This window comes from Tachyglossus aculeatus, chromosome 14, assembly GCF_015852505.1.
Source record: "Tachyglossus aculeatus isolate mTacAcu1 chromosome 14, mTacAcu1.pri, whole genome shotgun sequence".
Classification (NCBI taxonomy): Eukaryota; Metazoa; Chordata; class Mammalia; order Monotremata; family Tachyglossidae; genus Tachyglossus; species Tachyglossus aculeatus.
This window is the reverse complement of record NC_052079.1, coordinates 8,133,963-8,160,017: the sequence shown is the minus strand read 5'-3', so window position 1 is coordinate 8,160,017 and position 26,055 is coordinate 8,133,963. Positions and strand designations below refer to the sequence as shown.

Sequence of the window (26,055 nt, the reverse complement as noted above, 5' to 3'; positions counted from 1 at the left end):
ATAAAATATACACTTTGGGATCCATCAGGGAAGTCTTCCCCTTTAAACGGGCTACGAGCACCACTGTCTTTGAGACAGTCATCCAGGAACTGCAGTATATAAAGAAGTATAAGAAGTTATCCAAGGCCACAAGAACAGTACAAGTTGCAAATCAAATTTTCTACATCTATGTGCTTTCCCAACTGCTTAGTGCATTGGATCACACTCAGTAAGTGCTCTAGAAATACCATTAACAGTACTACAAACATAAAACGAAGGCCCCCCAGCACTTCATTTGATTTCAGTAAGGTAAATTAACTCCTTCCCCTTTACAGACTGCTCTTTGCACAGGGCTTCACACTGAAACTTGCACTGTTGATGGGCCCAATTTCTAAAATTCCAGCCAATTGAGTACGAGTCTGAAATATTTCTTTTTTGAGCCTTGTAACACTACAGTAGTGGCACAAGCCATATACAGAGAATCGGAAGGAAAAGCAAAGCAGTATTATTACTGTTATTCTGGTATTTTTTAAGCGCTTACTATGTGTCAAGCACTGTTCTCGGTGCTGGGATAGATACAAGTTAATTTGGTTGGACACAGTCCCTGTCCCACAGGCTCATAGTCTAAGCAGGAGGGAGAACCGGAATCCCCATTTTAGTTGAGAAAACTGAGGCAGAGAAGTTAAATGACTTGCCCAAGGTCACATGGCAAGCAACTGGACGAGCCAGGATTAGAACCCAGATCCCGAGACTATGACCTATGCACTTTCCACTAGGCCATGCTGCTTCAATGATGTAAATGACTGGGGATCATCCCAGACACAAGGGGTTAAAAGAACCCTTGAATCTGCAACATAAAATGAGGTGATTGACCTTGAATCCTTGTGCTTGACCTGAAATGTGAGATCCTATGGATTTGCTGCCTGTGCTAGGCTACCTCTTCGATGAAATGCAGACGTTGTCCTTCAAGTCCCTGACTATGTTCACAGAAAGCCTTTCCCCAACATGTGAACACCTCCCTCTTCCAACACAAGAGAGAAATGTCTAAAATATTAAAGATTTTGCCATTGTGCTTCAACACTCTTTCCTCACTGCGAGCCACTGTACTGGAATAGATCACCAAAACACTGTAAATTAACCCACCGAGAGATATTTTTACAGTCAAATTCAAATCAGAGACTCAGTGAAGTTGGACATTTGAAGTAAAGTCAGTCGTACTTAATGAGCACTGATTGTGTTCAGAGAGAATACAATATAACAGTAAATAGACACAGTCCCTGCCCACAGTGACTTTACAGTCTAGGGGAGGAGAGAGACATGAATGTAAATAAATTACAGCTATGTGCATGAGTGCTGTGGGGCTAGGAGGGGGGATGAATAAAGGGAGCAAGTGAGGGTGATGCAGAAAGGAGTGGAACAATAGCAAAGTCTACAAACTTCACAAAGAAACCTAAAGTCCTGAAAGTCACACAACAGCCTTACTAAACATTTTTTAAACAGAAATACACCTGCATATTCCTTATTTTAGAAGTTAAAGCCTCTTCAAATGTGAACATGGGCTGTTCCACATCAGTTCTAAATCTAAGGATCATTTTCTCTGTACGTAAACAATGCCCTCTACAGCTGGGACTTTTTTTTTTCCTTGAGAAATGCTCCCTGAGGGCAAGGATCACACCTACTTATTTTACTGCACTTTTCCAAGTGTTCAGTACAGTGATTTACACCCTGCTGATGATCAATAAACACTACTGGGTAATTGAAATGAGAGGTCTTCACCTCTTCATTGGAAAACACAGTAAGACTCATCACACACACAGATCTGCAGCAGCTGCAAAGTGTTGGAAGGAGACGCGCACTTCACTGCTGAAAGAATATCCATCTAGAAGACCAAATGAACTAAATGGGATTGGACTAGACAAAGCACTAAAAATTAGACTGTGAGTCCCTTGAGAGCCAATGATCATGCATTTATTGAGTTTCTTATAATCACCCCAGCATAAGCTTAGTACACTGCTCTGCACATTGTAAGCACCTAAACAAATGTTGGTGATAATAATAATACCTTTTGTTTCAACTGAATAATTAACCTATGCTCCAGCTGGATGACACAATTTAGACACTGGGAAAATTAATCTTTCATAAGCTTTCAGAATAGTCTCCTTGAGGAATTGCTCAAGCATTTTTAGGGGCTCTATCAGTCTGAGTAGAAAATAAAATGCAGAGCTTTTAAGAATACATGTTCTGGTTTTCTCTAGGGAAGAAGCCAACAGTCCTGGAAAGGGGAAAAAAAAAGAGGATACAGAATAAGATGTCTGTGGAGTTCCAAACGTCCTTATTTTCCTTTATACCTGACTCTTTCCCCTGTGCTTCCAAGATGCAGTGTTGTATAGTAAAGGGAGGACTTCAATAATAAAAAGCAGTGCTAAAAGTAAACTAAATCAGGCATCAAAGAGCCTAAACTTCCAGCTTCACAAGACTAACTTCCATTAATTTCAATGGAGATTTTGCTCTATTGTATTCTGTATCCTCTAGACTCTAAGCAGGGAATGTGTCTGTTATATTGTACTCTCCCAAGCACTCAGTATAGTGGTCTGCATACCGTAAGTGCTCAATAAAAACAACTGACTATTCATTGTTATAGGAAGAGAAGATCCTTGAGAGCAGGGATCAGGGTCTACTGATTCTGTTTTACTCTTCCCAAGTGCTTAGCATAGTGTTCTACACACAGATGCTGCCCAATAAAAATTACAAAGTATAGTTATGAAAATGATACACTACTGCTTATAACTAGAGGAGCGATTGTCCCACAGATAAACCTTCACAACCACAACCAAGCTGGTCACTGAGAGCTAAATATAACACTAGGGAAATTTAAATTGTCTGTTCCAAACTGAGTGCAAAATACTATAGATTTACATAATAAAGATGGATTTTGACCCAGCTAACTTCACTTTCATGGTGTTCTATCATAAAGTAGGCCATTAAATGTGTTGTTTATAAATTCCAATTTCAGAGAGGATTACAATAAAATGTGTGTTTAAAAAGTGAACACAGCACACACTTTGTGATTTCAGATAGACTGTTGGAGAATCGCACACCATAAAATCCTATGTAAAACAATATTTCATGTATGTATTTGGTAGCCCAATACTCAGAGTACCCACCAGATATATAATTGTTTAAAACCTTTTTCTTTAAATAGCATTTGTTAAGTGCTTACTATGTGCCAGGCATTTTACTACACACTTGGAGAGAAACTCGTCACTCTGGTTAATCATACTCCATGTCCCACATGGGGCTCACAGTCTTAATCTGCATCTTACAGATGAGGTAACTAAGGCACAAAGAACTGAAGTACCTTGCCCAAGGTCACACAGTATAGTGGCACAAAGAACTGAAATACCTTGCCCAAGGTCACACAGTAGACTAGTGGCAGAACCGGGATTAGAACCCAGGTCCTTCTAACTTCCGGGCCCATGCTCTATCCACTAGACCATGCTGCTTCTCATTTCCAAAGGAGTGGAGATTGCACAGGGTAACAGGATATCTATACCCAAAATGTTTTTTGAAAGTGATCATGGTGGGATATGTTAGATTTTAGGTTTTACCTCTTGATCCTGAATATGGTGCCTTTTAAGGAAGATCAAGATGTGAACATGACAGTACATTTGGATCGATCCCATCTCAGCAGTAATTACTGAGGATTCATTGTGTTCAGAGCATGTACATGCCCTTTAAAAACTGTGAGCCCACTGTTGGGTAGGGACTGTCTCTATATGTTGCCAACTTGTACTTCCCAAGCACTTAGTACAGTGCTCTGCACACAGTAAGCGCTCAATAAATACGATTGATTGATTGATACTCTCCCAAGCACTTAACAGTGCTCTGCACACAGTAAGTGCTCAATATATACAACTGAATGAATGAATCACAATAAAATCTCTAAATTATCTATTCAAAAAGTGTCTGGATGTGAAATAATTAGACGTTCTGAAAGTTTCTAAAAATAATACATAAATGTGGTATTTGCTAAACTCTTATGTGCCAGATGCTGAATCAAACACTGGAAGGGGAGAGAGAGTAGAATCAGGTCAAACAGTTCCTGTTCCACTTGGGGCTGCCAGGCAAAGGGGGAGGGAGAAGAGGTAATCCCCATTTTACAGCTGAAAAAGCTGAGGCACAGAAACATTAAGTGACTTGCCCAAGGTCTCACAGCAGGCAAGTCGCAGGGACTAGATTAGAACCCAGGTCTTCTGACTTTCCAGCCCATACTCTTTCCACTAGGCAGCTAGTGATTCCAGTGGCTGTAACAAACTACCAAAAAGTGTCGCGGACTATCAAACTATATTAATTTTCTCTTTGCCTCAAAATCAGCCCAAATGAAATTTAAATGGATTGAAAATATTCTACTCTCAACAACTTGATACCAAGATTTTCCCAGGGTGAGTCTACAGATCTCTGAAGATGAACTTTGTCAATCAAGGAGAAGAGGGAACTGTGAAGACACTCTACTGATTATGAAAACTCCATACCTAGAAATTAATTCATTATGCAGTTCAACATCAGATTTCTGGCAATATGTATAATACTGTCACCTTACAACTATTTCTAATTCACTTCATAATTACAGATTCTCACATTAATTCAACAGGTATGGAACATTTTCCCAAGATAAACTCGGGGGTCAAAAGAAGCATAGCTTCACCAGATTATTTCTGTCAATCCGTTATAATTTGGTTTAGGTATAGACACCAGAGCCTCTGGAAAATTGCTGCAGCCTTCTTTAAATAGAGATGCATGGCACAGTGCATCGAACACTGGCCTGAGAGTAAGAAGGTCCTGGTTCTAATCCCGCCTCTGCCACTTGCCTGCTGTGTGACCTTGGGTAAATCACTTCACTTCTCTGGGCCTCAGTTACCTCATCTGTAATATGGTGACTGAGAGTGTGACACCCACGAGGGACAGGGACTGTGTCCAACCTGATTTTCTTGTATCTACTCCAGCTCTTAGTACAGCGCCAGCCACATAGTAAACCCTTAACGAATACCACAAGTGATCCTGCAATTCTCCTGGTAATGGAAAGACATCTCAAACCAGAGAAATCCCAGACAATAATATAAGAAACTACCCTAAATGTGATGTTGTAAATTCATGGTGCCTTCTGGGAGGGGAAAAAAAATCATTCCTTTCACTTTAAACTTGTTTATCAAACATCCACCAAAAGCTTTGCAGAGATTAATATTCTCCTACTGGGTCTTAATGCTGCTAAAGACTATTCTTCCCTTCCTAGTTAGGTCCTATGCCCATGAAGTAACACTAAAAGTTTAAGTACCGCCTGAGCCATCTGGAATCCAGCTTCCAGAAGAATACTACTATAAAATGTTTTCCCAGTGTAGAGGCTAAGGAAAGTGTGGTCTTAGGCACAAGATCGACAACCTACATCATCAAGCTGCTGCAGCAGTTCTGAGAGTCCAGAGCAGGTGGCAAAGGAAAACTCGGGAAACAACTCTGATGTCTAGTTCACAACTTTCCTTTAACAGCCTCCCACATCCCCACCTCCTCCTCCAAAGGATAGTGTGCATTCTTCTTTGTCCCTGGCGAAAGACAAATTCACATTGTGACAAGACAACAGGAATAAACTGATTCAGCAGCCTGATAGAGAGATTAAAGCAGACACTGGCATCCAATACACACCATCCTGCCTGTACTTGATAGAGGCTCTATCAATCAATCAATCGTATTTATTGAGCGCTTACTATGTGCAGAGCACTGTACTAAGCGCTTGGGAAGTACAAATTGGCATCACATAGGCTCTAGAGAGTGTTACAATGCAGAGGAAATTGTTGATAGAAATATTCCAGACAAAAGCACCTGGAGCACGACCTACAGCAACATTAAATACGAAAAATTCAGTGGCTGTTTTCAGTTGGATCAGAAACAGGCCTGATCACTCTAGAAAAAAATGTGCCTGGATTGTCAACTTGACCCAAGTTCAGCCAATCCTCTACCTGAGAGCATATACATACCCCAGTGTACTACCCCAAGATTAATAGCCAGGTGAAATACCAGAAATATGGTTCTCAGCTACTTTAATCTATTAAACATACATTTCTACAACTTTGAATGACCTAACTCCAGGCCCTATGAGAAAGTCTTAATGCCTTATATTTAGCTGACTTTGTTCTGACTCGATTTTAGACTATATTTTTCAGGAGTTACCCATTCCTGCGGCATCACCTGAGAGACAGAAGAATGCAAGCCCTTATTTCATTTTTCCTCAGTAATCATAAATACAAAAAGCCAACAGATGGATGTAAAACAATGCATATAGCTATGTTTTACAGTTTTTGGATTTTTTCATATAGTGAGTGGAATATTAATTTACCCTTCATTACTAAAGTACTTTTGCTGCATACTAGAAGGATGAGGCGGATGCATTTAGCAGCCCAAACCCAAAACTCAACCACAATTAAATTTTTCAGACTGCATTCTACACAAAACTAAACCTCTCAAAATATATCAACAGAGTTAAAACATAAATTAAAGGGGCATACCATGCTTTCCTTGAAACACAAAGGCATAAATATTACCACAGCAATTCTTTATCATGTAGTCATGACTTCAATCTCCAAACATTTGAATTTCGTTTATGGCCTGGAATGAACACCCAACTTTTCTATTGTTTTTAATTCGAAGATAAGGACTATAACCCATAACAGTTCTCTCAATATCCCATCAATTCAATCTCCAGCTGGGGGAGGGCTTGCAGACAACTGAAGTTTTGTTTATTGAGGTATGTTTGTTTTGCGGGAGGAGAAGTAACAATATAAAGGCTGTTTGCAGATAAGGAACAAATGTTTACTTAACGTCTTAATGGGGTTTTGTGAGTAAGCAGAGTTGCATTCACATAAGTCATTTGTAAAAATCACTAAACCCAACCAATTAAACAAGCAAACAAATAATTCTCTTGAATTAGCAACACCTGCAGTGGGTAGGCTCAAAAAACATATAATTACCCGGAAGGACAGCTGAAAGGCAAGGTTCGGTAAGAACTCTGGAAATTCCCTACAGTTGAGCAAAAGTTAGCGGTCAAAAGCAGATTCTCTCCCTTATTCACCATCAAACCAAATACTCATTTTTAATGGTCACTTTCTAAGTAAAGGAGATGTTAAGTTCCTCGTGCCCAACGGCTCTGTCTAGAAAAGTCTACCAGCTGCGATACTTAAGTGCCTAAGTTCACACATCCTCCCTTCAACTGTCTTGCTCCAATTAGTTCCCCCAAGCAGCAAGAAACCAACAAATCGGGATGGTGAGCCTTCGGGAGTAGTGAGGCTTGCCAGTGGGGCACGGAGGAGTAGAGAAGAGAGAAATATTCATCCTGCAAAACCAAACTCCCCCCAAAACAAACAGTTCTTTTAGACTGTGAGCCCACTGTTGGGTAGGGACTGTCTCTATAGGTTGCCCATTTGTCCTTCCCAAGCGCTTAGTACAGTGCTCTGCACCTAGTAAGCGCTCCATAAATACGATTGATGATGACGATGATGATGATATTGTATCTACTCCAGCAGTTAGAACAGTGCTTGGCACATATTTGCCCTAAAAAAATATGACAATTTTTGGATTATCATTATTATTATTATAGATTGATGATGATGAAAACAAGCAAGCGTACGATCCGGCTGGACGGACTGGGAAAGAAGTTTAAAGGAGGGAGGGGAAGAAGGTTGGACCACTGGGCTTTTCCCTTCCCCCGGTCACCTTTACCGGTCCGATAGGCAGCAAAAGGCCGGTTCGTCCCCCATTGCGTCCTTCCATCCTTGGGGAAGGGGATGGGGATTTAGTCCCGCAGCATCCTCGGGTGGGAAACCGAATCCAATCAATCAATCAATCGTATTTATTGAGCGCTTACTATGTGCAGAGCACTGTACTAAGCGCTTGGGAAGTACAAATTGGCATCACATAGAGACAGTCCCTACCCAACAGTGGGCTCACAGTCTAAAAGGGGCTCACAGTCTAAAATCCAGCCCTTCCAACCCCCCGTTCCCTCCCTAAAGAGCGGCAGGACCTGGAGGCTTCGCCTCTGGGGCGTCGACGACTTGTCTTCGGCCGGGGCGGCCCCTCTGCCAGGCCGGGGGCGGTGGGGAAAAGGGGGCGCAGGGGAACCGGGGTTCCGTGGCCGGCGGCGGCGGCGGCGGGCAGGGGCAGACCGGAGGAGGCCGAGCGGAGGAGCGCGGGGCCCGGCGGCGCTCGGGGAGAGGAAGGGGCCGCCCACGTGGAGTTAGGGAGGGAACGAGGGCGGAGGGAAGGGCGGAGCCATCGCCCCCGTGGCCCGCCCCGCCCTGCTCCCCGCCTTCCCCCGCTCTTCCCCCACCTTCCCTTCCCGCTCCCTCCTCCCTCCTTCCCCCCTTTGCGGCTCAGCGCTTCCTTCTGTGCCCCCCCGTCGTCGGCCTCCTTGCAGCCGCCGGGGCTCATCTGCAGCGAGTGGGGGACGCTGGAGTGGGGCACTGAGTTTCTCCCAAATCTGCCAAGTCGGTGCATCGCGTCACGAGGTCGATCCGAAGCCCCAGCCGTCACTCATTCATTCAGTCGTATTTATTGAGCGCTTACTGTGCGCAGAGCACTGCGCTGAGCGCTTGGGAAGTAGCATCCCTACGGCGAGGGAGGGAAAGGCTAGAAGGACCCCGGCAGCGGGGCTTCGAGAGACCCCCGCCCCTTTGACGGAGCTCAAGTCTGGCTGCATTCATTCATCATCATCAATCGTATTGAGCGCTTACTATGTGCAGAGCACTGTACTAAGCGCTTGGGAAGTACAAATTGGCAACATCTAGAGACAGTCCCTACCCAACAGTGGGCTCCCAGTCTAAAAGGGGGAGACAGAGAACAAAACCAAACATACCAACAAAATAAAATAAATAGAATAGATATGTACAAATAAAATAAATAGAGTAAAAAAAATGTACAAACATATATACATATATATATCATCATCATCATCAATCGTATTTATTGAGCGCTTACTATGTGCAGAGCACTGTACTAAGCGCTTGGGAAGTACAAATTGGCAACACATAGAGACAGTCCCTACCCAACAGTGGGCTCACAGTCTAAAAGGGGGAGACAGAGAACAAAACCAAACATACTAACAGAATAAAATAAATAGAATATATACATGTATATTAATTCATTCATTCAGTCGTATTTATTGAGCGCTTACTGTGTGCAGAGCACTGTACTAAGTGCTTGCGAAGTACAAGTTGGCAACATATAGAGACGGTCCCTACCCAACAGTGGGCTCACAGTTTGGAAGGGGGAGACAGAGAACAAAACATATTAACAAAATAAAATAAACAGAATAAACATGTACAAATAAAATAAATAGAGTAATAAATACGTACAAACATATATACATATAACATATATACCCCCTTCCTCCCTCCTCTTTGCACCTCCATGGGTTCGAGGCCTGGCGGGGATTTCTGGCGCCCCTCGGACAGGGGAAGGGCTTCGGGATGGAGGGGGAGGAGGAGTCCGGGGCAGAGGAGGTCCCGGCCGGCGGGCATCATCACCATCATCATCAATCGTATTTATTGAGCGCTTACTATGTGCAGAGCACTGTACTAAGCGCTTGGGAAGTACAAATTGGCAACATATAGAGACAGTCCCTACCCAACAGTGGGCTCACAGTCTAAAAGGGGGAGACAGAGAACAAAACCAAACATACTAACAAAATAAAATAAATAGAATAGATATGTACAAGTAAAATAAATAAAGTAATAAATATGTACAAACATATATACATCTATACAGGTGCTGTGGGGAAGGGAAGGAGGTAAGAAGGGGGGGATGGAGAGGGGGACGAGGGGGAGAGGAAGGAAGGGGCTCAGTCTGGGAAGGCCTCCTGGAGTAGGTGAGCTCTCAGTAGGGCCTTGAAGGGAGGAAGAGAGCTAGCTTGGGATCCCGAGCAACCCCTTTCCACACACCCCTGGTCGCCCGCCTGCCCCGGATAGAGAACCCAGACAATTCCGGAGAAGTCCCACCCCCGCACACACACACAATCCATTATTCATTCAATCGTATTTATTGAGCGCTTCCTGTGTACAGTGCACTGTACACGAGTCGGCAGCAGACTGTGAGCCCACTGGGTAGGGACTGTCTCTATATGTTGCCAATTTGTACTTCCCAAGCGCTTACTACAGTGCTCTGCACACAGTAAGCGCTCAATAAATACGATTGATGATGATGATATGGAGACGGTCCCTACCCAACAACGGGCTCACAGTCTAGAAGGGGGAAACAGACACAAAACATGTTATACACAATCCATATATTCTATAATACGCAATCTATAGACATATATATCTATATACACAATCTGTACGCAGCACAATACAGTGCTTTGCACACAGTAAGCGCTCAATAAATACGATTGAATGAATGACTATACACACACACAAAAAAAAACGTTGCATTGAAAAGCCGGGAGCGACTTGGCGGAAGGCCCACTCCCCCCGGGGGCTGCTCCTCTCCGCGGGCTTTTCCCAACCGAAGCCGCGGTGATTCCCTCTCCAGGGGTGGGGGAAGAGTCGGGAATGACGCCGGGGCCGGTCCTTCCCCACTCCGGCATTCCCTGCCCGGCACCTTCTCACTCTCCGGATTAACTCGCCGAGGAGGGGGAGGAGAGGGAGGGTGGGGAGAGGCGCTAAACGCTGCGGTGCCTGCTGAGATTTGGTGTGACTCTTCCCCCCCTCCCCGCAGCTGGGGAAGGGATCAAGGGGCCCACAAAACCGCCTGGATGCTGCAGAGGGGACAGCCCTGAATACACTGACTCGCTCCGGGAAAGGGGGAGGAGAAGCAGGAGGAGAAGGAGGAGGGGCAGTTGTGTGTGTGTGTGTGTGAGTGATTGTGCAGCTGTGTGCCCAGGATCGGAGGATTGGGGAGCGATTTCTCCCCCCCCCTCCCCTTTTTGGGGGGGACGCGGATGGCTTCGCCGGGGACCGCTCGCCGGGGACCCTCGGATGCGGGGACTCCCGGGCAACCATTCCCACCCCCCTGATTTGCGCGGTCGGTTTATCCCAAAAAAAAAAAAAAAGGGAACCGGCCGGGGGTGGGGCAGGGGAGCGAAACCTTCTGGAAATCCACACCACCCGCACGTCCGCCGCGAGAGAGAGAGAGCGAAAAAAGCGATGGGGAGATTGTAGGGTTGCTTCCCCTGCCTGCCCTTCGCACCGCTTCCAGTTGCCTTCATCTTGCCGGTCGCTAACGATCCGTCTGTCCGTCTGGGCGGGTGGGGTGGGGGGGGGGGAGATTGCGCTTCCCCCCGCCCGCCTGTGCCGGAGGATGGGTCGGTAGCCGGGGCTCCGCGCCGCCGCCACCGCGCGCCACGGCGGCAGGATTCCCGGGAGGCGGATTCCCGGGACGCGGCCGCCCCCGAGGGTCCCGGTCCCTCCCTCCGGCGAGGCTGCCCCGGGGCTCCGCCCGCCGCGTCCGGGTCCATCGCAAGGTCAAAAAGGGAAGCCCCGCTCCCGGGCAGAGGACGGCGCCCCGCCACTGAGACCTTTTCCCGAATCCTCAACTTCAGCCTAGATCGCCGGGGAAAGGAAGGCGAAACTGCTTTATTTTTTTAAAAAAGACCCCAAAATGTCCCCGGTTTTTGAACGGCGTGGATTTGGGTCGGCGGCGAACTTGAAGGAAACGTGACCGAGAGGCTATGCCACACGGCTCTGCCCTGCTGGGTCCTGGGGGCGCCGGAGAGGGTTGGGCGGAGGAGCCCCCGCGCCCGCCGGTCGCCCGCGCGGGGCCGTGCTCGGGGCGGGACACGGCGTGTGCTCGGCCGCCTGTGTGCATGGGTGGGTGTGCGTGCGCCTGCCTGCAGCCGCTCGGCCCCTGCCCGCTCCCGGAGAGCTGAACCGCCGGTTTCCATGGGGCGAGCGGAGACGATCCCCCACCCAGCCCGACCTGCAGGCGGAGGAGGAGGAGGAGGAGGCGGCGGCGGCGGCGGCGCCCGTTTCGCCTCCTTAGGATGCTGAGCCACGGGAAAGGCCAGGAAAGTGACCAGCGAGACCCCAGTGGGACTGTGAAACCCACCTGCACCCACCTTGCCGATGCTGCAGGGAGAACGCGCTCCCCTCCACCGGCTTTTCCTCTAGAGGCACCAGGTAACCAGAAAGCCACCAAACCACCTTTCCCCCTTTCCCCCCCCCTCGGATCCGGTTTCCAGCGCCTTATCTGCATTGCAGGCTACTTTACTTATTAATGTTTGGAAATTCGTTAGGAAGGGTCTGGATCCCCCAGGGCGCCCGGCGTGATGGGGACTTAGCCCCCGAATTTCCATGTCGGGGGAACTAAATGCGGGGAGAAGCGCCTAATCCAGCCCTGCGAGCCAATGGGGCTGGGGTGGCGCTCCACCCCGGAGCCTGTTTTGGACAGCTGAGCGTGTTAAACCCGTATGAAGATGCGAGGGATTTAAATATGGTGTTTTCCTTCGGCGTCGGGGACCCACCGGTCGTTTCGGGATGGATGGATGGAGGGGCCGGTTAGGAATCCATAGCCGGGGGAATCGAGGCATCGCCCCCACCGACAGTACGTTGCCACTTGCTCCGTCTTTGGCTCTCAGGTTGCATTTGTTTTCGGGTCTTTGAAGAGCTGGTCAGCCCCTCAACGCCGAGGCGGAAAGGGGATCCGGAGACTTGGATCCGGAATTGAGTTTTCGTGGGACGTGTTGTGCATGGGAGACCTCTTACACCGTCCTCTGTACCCCGCGTGTGTGTGCATGTGTGTCTATTGAAAGATGCTTCATAGTTACCAGGGTCTAGGGCGCTGGAACCCAGGGGAGGTGCATGCATGCGGTATATAGGGCATGCAGTTTCCTCTTGGGGAATGGAGAAAAGGCAGACACGCACACTGGGGGAGAGAGAGAGAAAAAAAAGGAGGACGAACCCAGTAGTGTTACTGTCTTGGCAGCGGCTCGGAGCCCCTGATTTTATTTTTAAACCTTCATGATCCACCCGAGGATGTTCGGCGTGGGGATCCACGAGACGTGAAAATGGAGGAGGGCTGGCGGAGGCCGAGCCAATGTAGTTAACTTTGAAGCCCCTTTTCCCCATCCATCCCTCCCCGCCACCCCCAGGGGCTCACTAGCTTCTTGAGAGCATTAGGGTTCACCCGCCCAATTGCTCGCCAAGTGGCATCGTCAGTGTTTCCTTCTCTAGGGAAGACGATGCGACTAATCGAGCGGAACAGCGGGCCCCGGGGTGCCCGTCGCCCCCGGAGGATGGCATTGGCAGAGCGCGGGGGGGCCTTTACGGCAGTGTCCGCACGCTGCGCGGCACGCTGCGGCGATGGAGGAGGAGGAGGAGGAGGAGGAGTGGCGGCAGCGGCCGCATCCCCGGCTGTGGCAGGCTGGTGGTGCTACAGGGCCATTTATGCAGTTGGCATTGGGGGCTGGGCAGGCTCGGGCCCCTTCGGGACCCACCCGGGGCAAGGGACAAAGATAAGAGGGGCGAGGGGTTGGCTGGTGCCCGCCACCCAGGCCCACCCGCAGGAGGCTTCCTTCTCGGAAGGATTATCTTTGTCCAGAAACGCTCTGGGCATATCACTCCCCTCCTCAAAAATCTCCAGTGGCTACCAATCAATCTGCGCATCAGGCAGAAACCCCTCACCCTGGGCTTCAAGGCTGTCCATCCCCTCGCCCCCTCCTACCTCACCTCCCTTCTGTCCTTCTCCAGCCCAGCGCGCACCCTCCGCTCCTCCGCCGCTAATCTCCTCACCGTTAGGCCTCTTTTCTCGCCTGTCCCGCCATCGACCCCCGGCCCACGGCCTCCCCCGGGCCTGGAATGCCCCCAATCCCTCTGCCCATCCGCCAAGCTAGCTCTCTTCCTCCCTTCAAGGCCCTGCTGAGAGCTCACCTCCTCCAGGAGGCCTTCCCAGACTGAGCCCCTTCCTTCCTCTCCTCCTCGTCCCCCTCTCCATCCCCCCATCTTACCTCCTTCCCTTCCCCACAGCACCTGTATATATGTATATATGGTTGTACATATTTATTACTCTATTTATTTATTTATTTATTTTACTTGTACATTTCTATCCTGTTTATTTTATTTTGTTGGTACGTTTGGTTCTGTTCTCTGTCTCCCCCTTTTAGACGGTGAGCCCACTGTTGGGTAGGGACTGTCTCTATGTGTTGCCAATTTGTACTTCCCAAGCGCTTAGTACAGTGCTCTGCACATAGTAAGCGCTCAATAAATACGATTGATTGATTGATTGATTGATTCTCTCCGTCTTTCTCTTCCCCATCCTCTCCCTTTCTCGCGAATATCAGTGGTTCCTCCTCTCCGCCTGAAACACCCACCCCAGGGACGGGGCTTCCCTGACCCTAAAACCCGCAGCAGGGTGGGCCTCCCTCGGGTCTCCACCGCCCCCCACCCTGCTCAAGCCGGAGAAGCTGGCACCAACCCCCATCGGACCCAAACCCCCGCGGCTCCTGGGTTCATTTTTGCTTTCTGCCACCTCCGGCCTGGGTCCGGATCGGCGGGCCGAGCGTGGAAGCGGTGGCATCGCTCCGGGAGAGGAGACTAAATAGGAACATCCCTTTTAGAACAAGGCTTGGCTCTGAAATGGGGTGGAAACCGTGCAGAAAAGAAAAGAGGGAAGAGCAAGGGAGAAGGAATGCGGGGAGAATTCTCTCCAGTGTGAATCAGAATCGATCCATGAGCCCCAGGACACCCAGAGCCCAACGTCCAAACAACTGAGAAGACTTGGAAGGTATTTATTTAGCTGAGAAGCGGTGTGGCTTAGGAGATAGAATGAGCTTGGGCCTGGGAGTTAGAGGATCCGGGTTGCCAACCCCAGCTCTTGCCTTCCGTGTGACCTTGGCCAAGTCACGCAACATACTCATCCCTCAATTTCCTCATCTGTAAAAGGGGGAGTTATCCCTCAGACTGGCTGTCCACAAGTCATCGATGGGTGCACACAGAGAAAATCTATTTCAAATTCTCCCCTTCCAGCCTTTACACGGATCCACCCTACAAGCCCTGCACTATTTTCTAGGGCCGGAACAAGGCCCATTTGGTGGTTTGAATAGTTGCGGATTCCCTAGGTGTGTTTTCAGGCTTCAGACCCATGAAGGAGCAGAAGCGCATTTGGGGAATCTGGCAACTGTAAAGTTGTGGGAGGTGACGGTTGTCAGTGTGGTTTGTACAAACATCCCCTGGGGGACCAACCGCTTAGAAGCTTGCCACTTGTATTCAACTTGCTAGAACCCACTGGGATGAGTTAGAGAGAGGGAGAGAGAAAAGTCTCAACAGGGAAAGTGGTAGGAACCTAAGAATTATCAGCTTCACTCCCACAGCCAAATCCTCTCCTCCAGACCGTTTGTCAGTCTTCCCATGAGGTGGGTGATGACCCGAAGCATCAGCGTGGCTAATGCTGTCCCCTTTCCTTTCTCTTCCCTCATATCACCTCCCTGACTCAAGAGCCTCTCTGGTTACCAGTTCATTTGAAATGCATATAGCTGTTGGGTACCTCCACTGAATTTGCTGCTCATCAATGAGTCTTTTTCTTCTTGCTTTCTAAGGAGAGAATAGGCGTGCAAAAACTCTCCAGTTCTACCCTCACTCCCAGGGCATGTGAGACTGTGAGCTCATTGTGGGCAGGGAATGTGTCTGTTTATTGTTATATTGTTCTCTCCCAAGTGCTTAGTACAGTGCTCTGCATGCAGTAAAGTGCTCAGTAAATACCACTTATTGATTGATTGATGCATACTTCATCTTCCCCACTTCCAAACTCCCAGAATAAAAGCAATGCCTCTGCATGACATGGGAGTGGAAGGTAGTAGAGACTCTGTCATCATCATCAGCAGCAGCAGCATAATTGTCATCAGTGGTATTTTTTGAGCACTTACTATGTTCAGGACACTACTAAGAGCTTGAGAGAGTACAATACAACAGAGTTGGTAGATTCGTTTCCTGCCCACGGTATACTCTAGGACACAACTTCTAGTGCTCTGGTAAGGATCATTTCCTTTGGCCCATTTCCACATCCGACACCCTGCGTCCTGCAGCTGCTCAAAGCAATTTCAGTCTTGTGGCTTAGCTGAGTTTTCATGGAGGTGAAATTGGGGATCTTCTTCCTGCTGCTGCTGTGTGGAGGGAAGAAGCCCTCTGCCATCCCATAGTTTTCTGGACAAAGAAAAATCCCTTCAGATTCTCTCCATTTAGCTCACAGTAGAGGAAATTGCTGACAACAATATTCTTTTGTTGATTTTTTTTTGGAAAAAGGGAGGGCACTACTGTTTTAAGAGCTGAAATGGAATCGTTTCTTGGATGTTTCTCAGTTTAGGCTGAGCTGTAATGCACTCCCATTACTATAACAGGTTTTATATTATGCATGGACAATTCTATAGCTTGTGCTTTGTGGGTGAGGAAAAATATTATGTGTCTACCTTTGATCATAAATTCTGGAAAAATTAGGCAGTTACTTTTCCCATATTATTCCCCGATATATACATCACCTCAGAACTCAGAATTCAGTAGAGACTACCTTCCTAAATGTCTGCAGCCCACATATTCATTCCTAGAGCCACCATTTTGAATTGTTTGGAGTGAATATCGTTATAATTTGTCCATTCTATTTACGTATATTGTGATTTTGGAAAAAAACTGTGTTGTGAATTATGGAAATGATTTTAGGCAGGCAGGAAATAGTTGTTAAACTTATCAAAATAAACCATATCACAGAATCTGCAAGAAAATCTAAAGATGAGGTTAAGTTCATTTCCCATCTTTTTTCATGATGAAGTCCTTCCTAGTGTTTCTGGCTTAAATTGCTTTCAAAATTCATTGCAATGATTGGGTGATAATCAATGATATTTCTAGCATAATGGTAACTGTAAATTATAAATCCATATCAAAGCAAGTTTTCCAGTGACATCAATTAAACCACGTAGTAAAGATTTACTCCCCAAACAGTTTGTCACATTTACCATAATTTCACTTTGGTGTATTGATATGTTTTTAGGTTTTTGGAGAACAAGCAGAAAATAGAAAATCATCTTCATTTGATGCATTTAATTCTGGTTCCCTTTTGTGTTTGCATCCTCCATTAACTAAAGCTTTTTCTGTTCTCACTTCTGTCTTATCTGACTTGATAACTTTTAGTAAACCAGATCAAGGAAAAAAAAGCCATGAACTGCTGTCGATGTCGATAAAAACGTTGTTTATATCTTTGGTTTTTTGTAATTATCCAAAAAACCTACAACAGGGTTTCAAAAGAGTTATAATGACAGTTAAATGCCAAGGAGTTAAGAGTAGAATTGTATCTGGAAATTCTGTATGTTAGATTGAGGAGGCTTCAAGGCAAATTTAAAACAAAAATAGTCTTGAATTTATAAAACAGTTTGATTATTTTAAAGCACTTTCAGTCAGTCAATCAGTGGTATTTATTGAACACTTATTATGAGCAGAGCACTGTACTAAGCACTTGGGAGACTACGGTACAACAGAATTAGAAGACACATTCCCTGACCACAAGGAGCTTACAGTCCAGTGGGGGAGACTTTCATAAAACTTCTCTCATTTTATCCTCATAACATCCCTTGGAGAGAGGGAGAGACAGACATTGTCATACCCACGGTATAGATATGGAAAGTGAGGGTCAGAGAAGTGAAGTGACTTGTCCAAGGTCATATAGCAAACCAAGAGCTGAAGTTGGATTTGTCTAGCCGGGGAAATTTCAGATTTGGGGGATGACACAAGTAAGCAGAAATCCATTTACAATTTCAAGAGGATGATCCCCCTTTCGTAGCAGTATTGAGAGATGGGTCTGTTGTACTGATGGTGTAATGATAAAGTAGTGGTGGTGATTGAACACTGACCACAGTGATGATGATTGACTGAATCCTTAATGCTAATAATCATGTCATTTGTTAAATGCTCACTGTGTGCCAGGCACTGTACTAAGCGCTGGGGTAGAAACAAGATAATTGGGTTGGACACAGTCCCTGCCCACATGGGGCTCACAGTCTTAATCCCCACTTTCCGCATGAGGTAACTGAGGCCCAGAGACCTGAAGCGACTTGCCCAAGGTCACACAGGAGGCATGTGACAGAGCTGGGATTCTGGTTGCGGGGCTAGACTGTGAGCCCATTATTGGTTAGGGATTGCCTCTGTTGCCAAATTGTACTTTCCAAGCACTTAGTACAGTGCTCTGCACACAGTAAGCACTCAGTAAATACAGCTGAATGAATGAATAAGGTGATTTCACTCCCCAGGCAGCAGCCCACCTCCTCCTTTCCATTTGCACGTGTCCCATGGTCCTGTGGTTTCACTAAGGGAACTTTAGAATGTTTAATGTCTATTTTGAGCCCATCAACCCTATCAGTTGGGCAGTGGGTTCCAAAAATTACAGCTGGGAAGGAGAGGATGTGTGTGGAAACAAGGGACAAGCAACATGTAGTCAGGAGTTTTCCCCACTTAAGAACTCTGAACCCCCACAGTCAGCTGGTTGGCTATGGAAGGGTTCAGAGCAGGAAGCCATCTGCTTACTTGTCCATGGGCATGGGATATTTTTCCTGGGATATTTAAGCAAAAGATATAGCAGAAGATGAACTATACACAGGTGTCATTTTTTCCGTGGTGAGAATGCCCCATTGAAGGAAGGTCACACTTTCTTCAAATGCCAAATCATTAATTTAATTGGAAACATAGGTTGTAATATTGCTCCCTAATTAGCTCATTATGTAAAATGTATTTTCCTGCTGCATGAAAATCAGTCAAGATACTCCAATTCAAATGGATTTCAGGGCTTTCCCCACATGGGTGTCTTAGCCAGCTGAGATTGTTTCTGCCTTCACTGCACCATCCCAAGCAGGAGGATGTGAACTTTGATGTCACAGATCTTTGGGGAAGGAACCCCCCTGTGCTTTCATCCTCCTGCAGTGAGGGTGAAATACAAAAGGTAGAATCATCTGGGGGTTCTAATCATGAGAAATCAATATTGTTACTAGAATATAGCCTAAGACTTGAGGGTATAGTCAGTTCTGCTCTGTAGGAATTACCTGCTCTCCTTTTTCTTCTTATTCCTCTTTCATTTCATTTCTCCTTGGTGATTGCATTTTCTGTATTTTCCAGTTAAGTGACCTGTCCAGGATCACATAGCAGACGAGCAGTGGAGCTGGGATTAGAACCCAGGTTTTTCTGACCTCCATGCCCGGGCTCTATCCACCAAGCTACCCTGCTTCCCACTAGGCCACACTGCTTCACAATGCTTCCCATTGCTATTTCTAGACTTAGTGATCTCCTATTTTGGACTTCTACGAAATGCAGACACTTGACTACCATGCAAGATCTTCTTAAATATTTTAAATGAATGGGTGGAAACCATTTTGATACACTCATCTACTCACTTTCACTAAAACTGATTGTCAGGTCCAAGACTGCTTGTAACACGATACTGAATAAAAATAACAGTGACGGTATTTGTTAAGCACTTACTACGGGCCAAGCACTGTTCTAAGTGCTGGGGTAGATACAAGGTAACCAGGTTGTCCTACATGGGGTTCACAGACTTAATCCCCATTTTACAGATGAGGGGACTGAGGCCCAGAGGAGTGAAGTGACTTGCCCCAAGTCACACAGTTGATAAGTGGCGGAGCTGGCATTAGAACCCATGACCTCTGACTCCCAAACTCGAGCTCTTTCCACAAAGCCACGCTGCTTGGAATGGTGGTCACAGTGGATTTTGGAGGCACAACCAAAGCATATGCAGTTTATGTTTTGTAGGGCTCCTTAGGGTAGGTTCAACATAAGATGGCATTTTCGTGGAATTTGTTATGGTTCGGTACTAGTGTAGAACAATGTATGTTATGGTAAATAGTTAAAATGAAATGAGGAAGGTAAATATCACTTTCACAACATATAATGGCTTATGGGAGTTTACTAACGTGATGTACTATAGATTAAGATTAAAATGGACAATTTACCAATTTATTACTAGCAGATACTGTTATTGTGGATTGCAGAGTTTTGATTTACGCTGTGCAATCAGTCCCTTTTTGTGCACTCATGCACCTCAACTGCAAATCCTTTTATTGACAACAAACTGAATTTATACAGATCTAGGATGAATCCAACATCTACTAAACTAGCTGGAGTAATCTTTTTATAGAAGCATTCTGTACATTGAATAACGTTCTAAATGGGTAAGTAATAGAAGAATACCCAGGATATTGCTGGTGTGTCCTGAAAGCAGCAACTACTGCTGATGGTGAAGCATTTTGAGAATGTGTGAGTGTAGCGATGAAACAGATGTGTGATTGACAATCTCTTCTGTGTCACTATGCATTGAACATGTTATAAGGTCTTCCCTGCCTCAGTGTTGTATCTATTACCCACAGCACCTGGCATTATTTTTGTTTATCCTTCTTTGTGCTGTCATCTTCCCAAAGCCTCTGTTCTAATTTCTAGTCTGTGCTCTGCTTCTCTCTCCTAATTGCCCATGGTTGAATCTTATCTTTTGAAGTCATGCTTGATTGGGTCTTTAAAAATTGTTTCTTCTTCCCCACCCATGACAGTAATCCTGTTTCAGCTCACCAGAAAGCAGTCCTTTGGGTTTTCTGTTTTCACCCATCCTTTTCGCTTCAACCCAGAGAAAGTGTAGTGCAGTGAGCGTTGCTTGGATGCTGGGGGATTGACTACTTTCTCATTGTATAGCATCCTGCTCTGAAGATAAATTTTACAAACACTTGGTAAGGTTGGCCTCTCCATTAACTAACCAAGTGAAACACAAAGGATTAATAGGGGAGGTAAGAAATGACTTCCTTTAATTATTGATGGGCTGTGAAGCATTGTGCTTTAAAAAATATCTATGCAGTAATATTTGGTTTATGGCTCCCTTCCCCTAAGTCAGCGAAGTGTGGTAATTGCAGTGAACAACTTAATCAATTATCAATCAGTGGTATTTTTTGAGCGCTCACTGTAATAATAATAATAATAATAATAATAATGTCGGTATTTGTTAAGCGCTTACTATGTGCAAAGCACTGTTCTAAGCGCTGGGGAGGCTACAAGGTGATCAGGTTGTCCCACCGGGGGCTCACAATTTTAATCCCCATTTTACAGATGAGGTAACTGAGGCACAGAGAAGTTAAGTGACTTGCCCAAAGTCACACAGCTGACAGTTGGCAGAGCTGGGATTTGAACCCATGACCTCTGACTCCAAAGCCCAGGCTCTTTCCACTGAGCCACTGTATGCGGAGCACTGTGCTACTAATGGGATGAAGGAGTACAATAGAGTTGCTAGACATAATCCCTGTTATAAAGGACTTTACAGTCTAGGTTAATCTTCCAATGGCAGGGGTTGGATCTATGTTTCTCATTATTAACAAGATTGAACAGCATAGACAGACCCTTGGAAAGTGGACTAAGTCAGTTCCAACCTTCTGAAGTACCATCTGGGAGCTTGTCATAGTAGTAATGGTGTTTATTGAGTGCCCACTAATAATAATAGTAATAATAACAACAACTGTGATATTTGTTAAGTGCTTACGGTGTGCTCGGGTCGCTTGTACTAAGCACTGGGGTAGATACAAGCAAATCGGGTTGGACACTGTCCCTGTCCCACTTGGGGCTCACAGTCTCAATCCCCATTTTACAGATGAGGTAACTGAGAGCCAGAGAAGTGAAGGGACTTGCTCAAGGTCACACAGCAGACAAGTGGCAGAGGCAGGATTAGAACCCACAACCTCTGACTCCCAGACCTATGCTCTATCCACCACACCATGCTGCATCTCAGTGCATTGCTTTACTACAGTACAAAGCACTGTACTAAACTCTTGGGAAACTATCACAGAAGCACAAGACCATTCACTGCCTCCTCTCGTCTCTCACTCTTCCCCATCCCCCTTTCCAGAAGTTTCCATCGAAAGAGGGTCTGGGTAGCAGAAACAAGGGGAATCAATCAATCAGTGGAATTGTTTGAGCATTTACTGTGGGCAGAGCACTGTACTAAGCACTTGGGAGAGCACAGTACAAAAATGTTGGACATGATCCCTGCCCTTGGGGAGCTTACAGTCTAGTTGGGGAGACAGAAACTACAGGTAAATACAGGGTGGCTGAGTCACAGTGGGTTTCCTTCTTAGGGTCAATGAAGATTTAAGTAAGTGGCAGATCTTAGATTGGAAACACAAGTTGTTTTTCTTTCTGTAAAGTCCAGCCAGGTGCTTAGGGTTATGCTGTGAATTTGGTGGCCAAATCTGCATGGGGTTTATTGGTACCAGCCAATCAGGAATCAGACAGGAAAGTCTATATTTAACAATATTATCAATGCTATTTATTCTATCTCTTGAGTGTTGGCATGTGTGGAGCTTTCCGCTAAGCACAGGGGAAATGTAGAGGTTACTGTTTCTGACAGGGTTCCTCACGAGCAAGGGGGCTCATGGGGTATTAAGGTTGCTGGGGGAAAGGGGAGCACGGGGTTGGGGTAAATATTATGTGACCGCCGTTATTATTCCCCATGTTTGCTGTGGACTTTCCTGCTGCTTTAGCATTGGGTGCTGTATGTGCCATAATAGCTACTCCTGCCCACACACGATTTGGTCAGTAGGTGCCCAATAAAAGTAAATTCACATCTCTGCTGGTGATGATAAAAGCAGAAAGAATGACATATAGGAAGCCAGCTTCTTGACATTTTCCCATTAAGCCCTCTTTGCCCTGACTCCCTCTCCCTTCTGCATGGCCTATACATTTAGATCTGTACCCTTCAATCACCTGATGTTCACCCCACCCTCAGCCCCACAGCACTTGTGTACATACCTGTAATTTATTTATTTACATCAATGGCTGTCTCCCACTCTAAACTGTAAGCCCATTGTGGGCAGGGACTTTATTTACTAACTCTGTTGCACTGTACTCTCCCAAGTGCTTAGTGCCGTGCTTTGCACCCCAGAAGCGCTCAATAAATACCATCGATTGTCTTTTTCTTCTATGGGAACCCTAGAAGATGGGGTTGATGGGGACTAGAGGGGCCAATTCGAAAGTGAGCAAAAGATATTTGAAGGCTTCTTCCTTTCTCATCTTTTTCTTTTAATAGCCACTGTCCTTCAGGTGAGGTTTGAAGAGGCTATGAGAACTTTAGAGAGAGATAATAGCTCTTTCTTTGATAATCAATATTTCCTACTTTAAGGTTGCCTAATAGGTTTGGCTTTCTCGAGAGATCTTGGGAATGTCAATCCATAATATTATCATAAAAGCTTTGAAATGATCAAGGTTAACTGAATTAAATCAAAATCCGAAATGGGTCTCTTTAATGTTCCTGAGTAAAGCGATATTCACTTTAATCTGTACTCAGCAAGATTTTTACTAATTTGAAAGGCATGTTTATTTTAAATGAGCTTTTGTATTTTATTAATGATTGTAATTATTAATCTATGAATATATATTCTTATTCATTTTATGGTATTCATTAAGCATTTATGAGGTGCCACAAACTGGGCTCCTCTCCCACACAATAATAATAATGTTATCTGTTAAGCATACTATGCCTTGCATACTGTGTGGAAGGCACTGTACTAAGCTCTGGGGTGAATACAAGCCAGTTGGGTTGGACACAGTCTCTGTCCTGTATGGGGCTCACAGTCTTAATCCCCATTTTACAGATGAGATAACTCAGGCACAGAGAAGTGAAGTGATTTGCCCAAGGTCACACAGCAGACAAGTGGCAGAGTTGGTTTCGCCATCCAAGAGAAAGGGAAAGCAGAAATTTTATTCTTATTTTACAGGGGAGGAATCAGGTACAGAGAAGTTATGTGACTTGCCCAAAGTCAAACAGCAGGCAAGTAGTGGAGCTGGAACTAAATTCCAAACTGGAATTCTCTTGACTCCTTGCTCTTTCCTTCAGGAAAACCATAAATGGTTTTTGAGAAAACCTTAAATAAATCCCATTCCAGATTAGGATGGAAATATAAAATTTCCTGTATTGAAATGTATAACAAAAAGAATGCAAGGCAAATGGAGTTGGTTGAAATCAAATTGCAGTAACTCCTTATAGGTATTTTTTTCTTTAACCTGCTTGTTTACAACTAAATGTATTAGCAATGTCCGTAACCCCAAAAGATGGAAGGAACTGAGGTGTTAATGCCTAAAAGAGAAGCATCGTGGCTCAGTGGAAAGAGCAAAGGCTTGGGAACCAGAGGTCATGGGTTCTAATCCTGACTCTGCCATTTGTCAGCTGCATGACTCTGGGCAAGTCACTTAACTTCTCTGGGCCTCAGTTACCTCATCGGTAAAATGGGCATTAAGACTGTGAGCCCCACATGGGACAACCTGATCACCTTGTATCCCCCCAGCGCTTAGAACAGTGCTTTGCACATAGTAAGCACTTAACAAATGCCATTATTATTATTTTGCTAATAATAATGACAATAATTCTGGTATTTAGCGCTTACAGTGTTTCAGACACTTTATTAAGCACTGGGGTGGACACAAGCAAATTGGGTTGGGCACAGTCCCTGTCCCACATGGGGCTCACACTCCTAATCCCCATTTTACAGATGAGGAAACTGAGGCACAGAAGTGAAGTGACTGCCTAAAGTCACACAGTAGACAAGTGGCCAAGGCAGGATTAGAACCCAGGTCCTCTGAGCCCCAGACCCGGCCTCCTTCCATTAGGCCATGCAGCTTGCCATAAAGTTTGTATTCCGTTTGCTTATGAATCTCTTTTCCCAATTTAGCAAAATCTATTGCAGTACAATTTCAGAAATGGTGATTAGGAAAAAACCCCTGGAGGCATTTTTAGCCTGAGAGAGCAGTTGCAAATTCTCTCCCAATTACCTCCTTTGTAGTTTCACACTTAACTATTTGATTGAGGGAGGTGTCTTTTGATTGAAGAAGGCAAGCCTTGGTTTGCTTGTTTGTTTGTTTATCCATTTTCAGCCCTTAGATGAATAGATTGCTGCCTTCCTAATCCAGGCTATCCTGGAAGACTTCTCAGAAATTTAATCCTGAGTCCTCGGCAGCTGCATTCCCCTGATAGTAGCTAAAATTTGACTACTTCAAGTGTGATTGAAGGTAAGATTGCAGACAGGTGGAACTGATTGCTGTACTGTTCTTATGATGGCATTTATTAAGCACTTACTATGTGCAGGCACTGTTCTAAGCACTGGGGACGTTACAAGGAGATCAGGTTGTCCCACAGGGTGCTCACAGTCTTAATCCCCATTTTACAGATGAGGTAACTGAGGCACAGAGAAGTTAACTGACTTGCCCAAAGTCATACAGCTGACAATTGGCAGAGCTGGGATTTGAGCCCGTGACCTCTGACTCCAAAGCTTGTGCCCTTTCCACTGTCACAATGCTTCTCTGTTCTTCCACGTGGTTTCTTTAGTCCTGGCTAAAAAGATCACATGTTCCTTTTTTCTTGGGTCATGAAAAAGGAGGCCAAGATAAAGATTAAGGTGAGGAAATTCCAGCTCATAAGAATGTAAATTTGGTATGGGTAGGCAACCAGTCTGCTAATTCTGTATTATTGTGGTTGTGCTTAGCACAATGTTCTGCACATGGTAAGTATTCAATAAATACTATTGATTGATAACAGGGATTTGTTTCTTCACTGCACTGCTCCCCTCTTAATCCTGGAACTTCACTGTGGAACACTAAGGGATCTACTAGTTTTTGTAGGCAAGTTTCTTTTAGCAAGTTAACATCAATCCTCTCCTTTCTGGTGGTACTATCTCACACATGTGAATATCTGTTTACTATTTATTCAGTCTCTTGCTTTTATCAATTAGTATTATGATGTAATTCTCTTATCTATTGTATATTTGACAGTTCTGTCCACTTCTCCCATTGGATTCTAAACTCTAGGAAGACAGGGACAATAAGTTTACTTCAGTTGTCTGTCCCCAGGTTCACTGCACTCAGGATGTGATCCGTGAATGCTGTTGATATTGAGGGACTGGAGGAAGTAAATGAGAAGGAAGCTCTGTGTTCTGAGATTTAGCTACCTGAAAAGAGCTATTTGACTGATCAATGAGATGTTTATTCCATTTTGGTTGGATATTAGTAGAATGCTGCATTTAAACTGATAATT

The 26,055-nt window shown here is 45.5% G+C and overlaps 1 protein-coding gene across 2 annotated transcripts in view; it reads left to right on the top strand.

Annotated features, from left to right (window-relative positions):
* Positions 1-11,407: 11,407 nt before the first annotated feature.
* The window catches only part of LRFN5 (leucine rich repeat and fibronectin type III domain containing 5), a 101,674-nt gene continuing 87,026 nt past the window's right edge, over positions 11,408-26,055 (top strand). For both annotated transcript variants that reach the window (XM_038756619.1, XM_038756620.1), the window contains exon 1: positions 11,408-12,134. The gene's annotated coding sequence lies outside the window, so the exon portion shown is untranslated. The remainder of the gene's footprint in view (positions 12,135-26,055) is intronic.